Consider the following 7,096-nt stretch of genomic DNA (forward strand, 5'->3'; position numbering starts at 1 on the left):
TTTGGGGATTTTTTTGGAACTCATGGGAAGAATTTTGAAAAGTTTAGAGATGCAAGTTGGAACAGGTTTAGATTATTGTGAGCAAAACCCATAGACCAGAATGACAATAGAATTGTGGACAATAAAGACTGGGCTACTGAGTTTTCAGAGGAGGAAGATTCTATTGGAAATTGGACTGGAGGTGCAATTTGAACTAGAGGTTATTCTAGCAAAGTTGTTCACAAGCTGTATGTGTTTGGGGACTTTCTGTAGAGTGAATTTAAAGCTGATGGACTAATTAGCCTGATGGAGGAAGTTTTATCCTCTATGATTTATGCTTTAAATCAACTCTTTATGTAAATAACGATTCTAATATATTGTTTATAGAATAACCTCAAGAAAAAAGTCTGTAAATCTTCAGTGCAGATAAGTTGTTTTCTGAAATATGTTCAATCTATGATTGGTTGGCACCAAAGATACAGAACCTGAAAATGGAAAGCTTTCAATTTGTTTGTCAACAAAACATATTAAACTTTAAAAATAGAAAGCAAATTGGCAAGACGCAGATTGGGAGAAGATAATACAGTGCATATTCCTGACTGTGATGGTCAATTGTTGGTGTCGCCTCGACTGGATTGTAGGATGCTTACAGCATTGGTAAAGAACACTTCTGGGTGTGTCTGTGAGTGTGTTTCAAGAAATTTTTGGCATTGGGCCAGGGAAGTCAAGAAGACCCAGCCTGACTGTGAGCAAAAGAATAGGAGAAACTATTGTCTCTTCTGTCTCCATTTCCCCACTCAACCAGCGCACTGGTCCACTTGTCCACTGCTCCCTATGGGTGCCAAACTCCAGTTTCCTTTGCTTTGCAATGTGAACTTGCACCAGTGCAACTTTGGGGGATTTCAGGTCTAAGAACTCAAACAGGGGAGCACATTAGCATATTGTGTGATTTTGTTGTGTGTGTCTCTCTTTCTTTCTCTCCCTCTCCCTCTCTCTCTCTCTCTGTCTCTCTCTCCTCTCTCCATCTGAGATTTCTACCTTCTTGTACTGAGCGACTACTAGTTTCCTTGGTTTTTTACATGGAAACAGCCATTGGGGAACATTTCAGCCTATGTGACCTTGTGGTCCAATCTAATATTCTACTGTACAACTATATTAGAGTTATATATATTATATACCTATATGTATATGTATGTAAATGGATGTATGTGTGCTCTGTTTCTCTGAAGACCCCTGACTTGTACATTTGCAAAAACTTTATTTTTAAGATATATAAAGAACTACCAAAAGTGGAGAAAAGCATAAATGTGGTATGTTTTGATTGGAACACTTGCCATTCCTAAGGAAAAAATATACAAAAAGTTAGTGAAAACACATATGAGACATTACTCAATTTCATTGCTTATCAAAGAAATGTACATTTTAACCTCTATACCATTTCAAAATCTACCAATATGAGTACAATTTCACAAAATCTAACACTAGCAAATAATATTAGAAAGGTTTTTGATAGCAACTAGAGCATGATACAAGTTGGGAGGTGGTAAACTTGCTCACTGTTTTACAAATCAAGTTACTATTTTATTTTAGTGCTCACTGAAGTTAAACTGTGCCAGACAACTCTCACCACTTCCATTTCTAGGAATATAATCAAGGAAAGTGAATGCACGTGTTTACAAAGGATGTTGCAAGAATATCCCTAGGGCTGACTCCATGCCTGCTCCACAGGGCCAGAGAGGGCACTTCGCCCAGATGTCTTTGTGCTGGACGTGGCGCGAGAAGAACCGCAGGGTGTACAGAGCCATGGCCAAAATGCAAAAAATTCGGGCGAGGTGCGGGCAGGAGCATGAAAACGTTTCCTACTGTCGTCATCCCGCGGGTGAAAAAAGTAGAAGGAGACATTTTGGGCCAAACTGTCGAGTCTGAGACCACGTTTTAGAGAAATGACTCACGCGAGGAGAGCACACGGTGTGCAAGGGACATTGTTCACTAGCGCCGGTCCGGCGCGCCCTGGGTGCGGGGCCGCCGCCACCCGCCCGGGCAGCTCCTGCTGGCCCAAGTGGAGCAGCGCGGCGGTGCGCGCCCCAGCTCCCTGCCAAAGTCCTTCATGCCCAAGCGCCACCGCTGGTCAGGCAAGTGCCCTGCTGAGGGGGAGGGGCGGGCCGGGGGTGGGGGCTGAAGGGTTGTGGTTCCACTGCTGCTGGGACTTGTGTCCTTGTGCGGAAATGACACACGGAGTCCCATAACCTCACGCGAAAGCGCAGCGCACAGACACACACACACACAGAGGGGATAATACACAGTGCCCGCCCCCAGCAACTCCGAGGGCCCCCGGGGCCAGGCCCTCCGCGCGGGCAGCCCCCACTCCCGGCCCCCTTCGCTCCTCCCGCACATGGCCCATTCCACAAAGTACAGAACTTGTGTCCCAGTGGAATAGAAGATGAACTCAGCTGAATTCGGTGAAGATGTAGAAGTTCTAAAAAATAACACTGTGAAGGTGGAGACAGAGGCTGAAGATGCTGCCCTGGACTGCTCATTGAATCCCAGGCCTTCAGAGAAGCACCCTCTGGACAGCGTCTTTACTGCCCTCCAGGATTCCAGCAAACGAAAGCAGCCAAGCAGCTAGGGCCAGCCAGATTCTATCCCCAGCGTGAAGCGGAGGTGGCTGATACCTGAGGCACTTCTTGCAGGCATGTGGAACCGAGAAAACAGCTTGCCCTTCCAGGGAAATGGAGAACAGGCTGGCAGGGACAGGAATGTAGGGCTCCTTGTGACTGGGGGAGGAGGAGTCCTGCAATGATGCCACGCCCCTTCATACAAGAAGCCTCTCTATGGCATCTCGCACAAGATCATGGAGAAGAAGAACCCTCCCATGGGGTACCTGCTCAACACCTATGAGCTCTTCGAGAAGGTCAATGCCAGCAACAGTCCCTCCCCTCTGCACCTCCTGGACGACCCTCAGAAGCAGGACTGTGGCGGTGCATCAGGAGCAACCACTGATGGCAACCCCAGCATCTACTTTGTGATCCAGAAGATGTTCTGCATGCTCAACACTCTCACTTCTAACATGTCCGGCTGCACAGCAAGGTAGATTTGCTCTCCCTGGAAGTGAGCCACATCAAGAAGGAGGTGAGCCCCTCTGAGCTCTTGGCCCAATTCCAGCCGCTCCTGGAGTACCAGCTCGCTGCCACTGAGCTCAAGCAGATCATGGACCAGAGCCTGTCAGACGGTGACCTGGCCTGCTGCTGCTGGTACAGCGCTTCCCTGAGCTCTTCAGCATTGTGGACTTCTCCCACAGCTGCAGTGCTTGTGGCTTTGTGGCCAAGCAGAAGCTGGAGTCACTGCACCTGCAGCTCATCTGCAACTACGTGGAGGTCTACTACCCCTCAGTGAAGGACATCTTGGCAGCAGTGCACCCAGCACATCAATGACGAGCAGGAGGGCCTGGGGCTGGAGGGCGGCAGCGAGGGTGAGACACCAAGGGACGACTGCTATGACTCCTCCAGCCTGCCAGATAACCTGTCCGTGGTCAAGGTGGAGGACAGCTTTGAGGGCAAGAGGCCAGGCAGGCGCTCCAAGAAGATCTGGCTAGTGCCCATTGACTTTGACAAGCTGGAGATCCCGCAGCCTGACTTACAGGTGCTAGGCACCGACTGTCTGCTCAGCAAGGAGCAGCTGCGCAGCATCTATGAGAGCAGCCTGTCCATCTGCAACTTCACCTCCTGCCTGCAGGTGCACCTCTTCCCAGAGCTCTTCACCCATGAGAACCTGTGCAAGCAGTACAACTGCAGCGGTTCACTGGACAAGAAGCTGCTGGACCCTGCCCGCATCAAGCTGATCCACCACTATGTGCAGTTGCTCTACCCTCGGGCCCAAAACGACTGCGTCTGGACTCTGGAGTTCATGGGCAAGCTGGATGAGCACTGCAGGCGCCAGGACACAGAGCAGAGGTGCTCCTACCAGCAGCAGCGCAAGATCCATGTGAGAGGCCCTAAGTGCAGAGAACTGTCGAGCTATGCACTCAACCCCGAGAGGTTCCGAGAGGAGTTTGAGGGGCCTCCTTTGCCCCCTGAAAGGAGCAGCAAGGACTTCTGCAAAATCCCCCTAGAGGAGCTGGTCCCCTCACCCAACTTTCCAGTGGCTTCCCTCTACCTGCTGTTGGACAAGGAGGTACGTGAGATCGTGCAGCAAATCCTCTCCGTGGACAACTTTGCAGCCTGGCTCCTCATCAGGCTCTTGGTGAACTTTTCACTGCCAAGAACCTACAGCTGCAGTACAACCATTCTGGGGCTTGCAACAAGAAGCAGCTGGACCCCATGCAACTGCGTCTCACCCGCCATTATGTGGAGGCCATGTATCCCATGGAGAAGATGGAGAAGGTGTGGCACTATGAATATATCCCCAGCATCAATGAGCAGTGTCTGCTGCCCCAACAGGAAAAAGTGTGACATCCTCAAGGAAGCCAAGAAAGTGGAGAAGTGACAGCCCATGGGCTGCCAGAGACTTGGGGTCATGAAAGGCCTAGTGATGGGCACCCATGGGACTGAGTCACTTTGGAGCATGTGTATGGTATCCACAGGCAGGTACCTTATGTCAGTGGGGAGTGGCTTCCTACATTTGCACACATAGACACTCACCCACCCACCCATGAGAAAGCAGCCTTAAATTTGGTCTCTTGACCATCCTGTATTCCCTGGTGGCACAGCTGGAGTTTGGGGGGAGCCAGGCTGTGAGCAGCCAGACTAGAGGAATAGGTCCTCTCTACTTTCTGTGCCCTCCTCCACCACTCACAATCCAAAATGCAAATTAAGCAGCTTCTGTTCCTCTCCCCACATTTTACAACTTCCATTTTTAACTGTTCCTTCTTTTTTAAATTAAAATGAAACCCTTTTTAAAAAAAATCATTGGGCTCTTTGGGGGCCAATTTACTTAGAAAATCTTTTTAAGTATGTGAGATGAAGTACTGTAAGATAACTTCAATTGCTGGGATTTTAAAAGATGGTATCAGAGATTTATGATTTTTTAGAAGTGCCATGTTTGTGCATGATGGGTAATCATAGCTGCAGGTGGCATAGAAACTGATTTTACTGACCTTGTCTTTGACATCTGATTTTGGAGGAGTCGAGATGCCCCTTGGACCACAGTAGAGGGGATGGAATAGGAATAGCATGAAGTCCTTTCTGACCATATGCAAGTTTCTCCTTCTGCTGTGGTGCCCAGGAAAGTGACTGTTGTGCTCACTCTGTAGATGAGAACACTGGATGATGATATGAATGTAGATAGACCTGGAAACACACTTTCACATGTTTTCATTTGAGCTGTGTCCTTTCATGGCCCCCTGTTCCCTTTCCACACTGGGTGCTGGTTGGAGGAGCAGATTCATTTCCTTGGGAAATAATGTGTGTGAGCATTTGGCTTCTTGTTTGATTGGAGGGTGGGCTTCTTTGGGTTCACCAAGAACTGTTTACTTTCTGTGCGGGTATTTGTACAAAATCTAGGTCTTGGAGCTGTGTGGTTGCTTCCCCAGACCTCAGCATTAGCTCTTTGCATTAGTATGGCATCCTTGCTCCTGTGGGCAGGCCCAGACCTGGGACCCTCTTGGGGATACCTGATATGGAAAGGGCACAGTCATCTCAAGTGGGGCTCCCATGTCCCTTCCCCGGTCCACAAATAACTTTCCCCTGTTAACCCCAAAAGTTTCTCCTATCTTACCCCTGGCCCATCCCCTGTCTTGTAAGTGCACCTCTCCTCTCCCCACTGATTGGGAAGGTCACACAGCTCCAAGCCAGCAGCTTGCTCTCCAGCAGCACAAGCTGGGAAACTTCCCAGAAGGTCAAGTCTTTAAAGGTAGAACTTTTACCTGCCCTACACTGAGGCCAAATGGTGAAGAAGGAAAGGAAGCAGTCTAACCCAAACTCACTGCATCTTACCAGAGAACTGGGAATTTGATTTACACTAGTTAGTCATAAAATCTTGAGGATGTTACAGATTTAATGTCCTAATGGTTTTATATTTTGCTACCTTAAAATGCAAAAATGATAGAAATAACCTGTGAATTTTCCTCATACAGTTAAGAACTTTTAGTTCCAGTAGCTATATGCCATTCTTTTGCCTTCACCCAGTGGGCACTTGTTTATATAACATAGAATTTTGAGCTGCTTAAAAATTGCTCTTTGGTGTTATTTTCAGACTATTTCTGTTAAAACTGCAAACCTGAATTATTGGAAATGAAAAATGCACAGGAATTTAATGACTCTATCACACACACCCACACATGCAAACACACACACTTCTCCTTACTAGGGGACCTCAGTGAATTCAAGTTTGCCTTTGTGTCTGGAAAGAAGGGACTGGGGCAGACAGGAGACTCACTTCCCCGCTCAGTTGGGCTTTTCTTTCTGCCTTAGTCTCTCCACCACATATAAATGTGCATGCACCCTACCCAAAGATGGCTGTGGCACTCTCCTGCTGGCCCCTTTGATTGGGGGTTCCCTGGAATTTATTCTGGTTTCTAGGATGTATCCAAGAAGATTCCAAGCCATGTGAAAATTTCCCTTCTTTCTAGAGGGTGAGTGTAACCCTGCCACTTCAGAAGCACAATCATTAATTTTTTAAAAATTCCTGTTTGCTTAACATCAAAATCAACAGGTTCTAGAAATTAAATATGTCTCTTTGTTAACCTGTATTTTGGTGGTTTCCTTAATACCTTTCTTGTGTCCTGTCCCCACCCCCAGCCAAATCCTAGAGCCCCTCTCAGTAGAGAGAGCTGTTTCCTGTCCCCCTGGACTGTGTTCTGTCTGTATGGAGTCCTCACTTCTGCATCCATACAGGCAGCTCCAGTGGCCATGATTTTTTTTGTAAATGAAGCAATAGAAAGTACAAAATACTTATATTTTCAGAACTTAATGTGTTTCATAAAAATCTGTTGGCATCCCCCCCATCCTTCTCCCCATCTAAATTCTTTGGTTTTTACTTGTTTGTGTTTTGGATTATTTTCTGCCTTGTAGCCCAAGGACTAAAGAATTAGCACAGACACATTCTGACATTAAGTAAGATAGTAAGTCATGGTAGGTGGTAGTGGTCATGGTTTTCTCTGTTAGTAGGTTGTTGAAGAATG

At 47.4% G+C, this 7,096-nt stretch overlaps 1 pseudogene across 1 annotated transcript; it reads left to right on the plus strand.

Annotated features, from left to right (window-relative positions):
- Nucleotides 1–2,419: 2,419 nt before the first annotated feature.
- LOC306652247 (BEN domain-containing protein 3-like) lies at nt 2,420–4,461 on the plus strand (annotated as a pseudogene). The gene is made up of 2 exons: nt 2,420–3,356; nt 3,388–4,461. The product of its transcript is annotated as a BEN domain-containing protein 3-like (transcript).
- The last annotated feature ends 2,635 nt before the right edge of the window (nt 4,462–7,096 follow it).

Source organism: Sciurus vulgaris, assembly GCF_902686455.1.
Source record: "Sciurus vulgaris genome assembly, contig: HiC_scaffold_155_arrow_ctg1, whole genome shotgun sequence".
NCBI classification, from domain to species: Eukaryota; Metazoa; Chordata; class Mammalia; order Rodentia; family Sciuridae; genus Sciurus; species Sciurus vulgaris.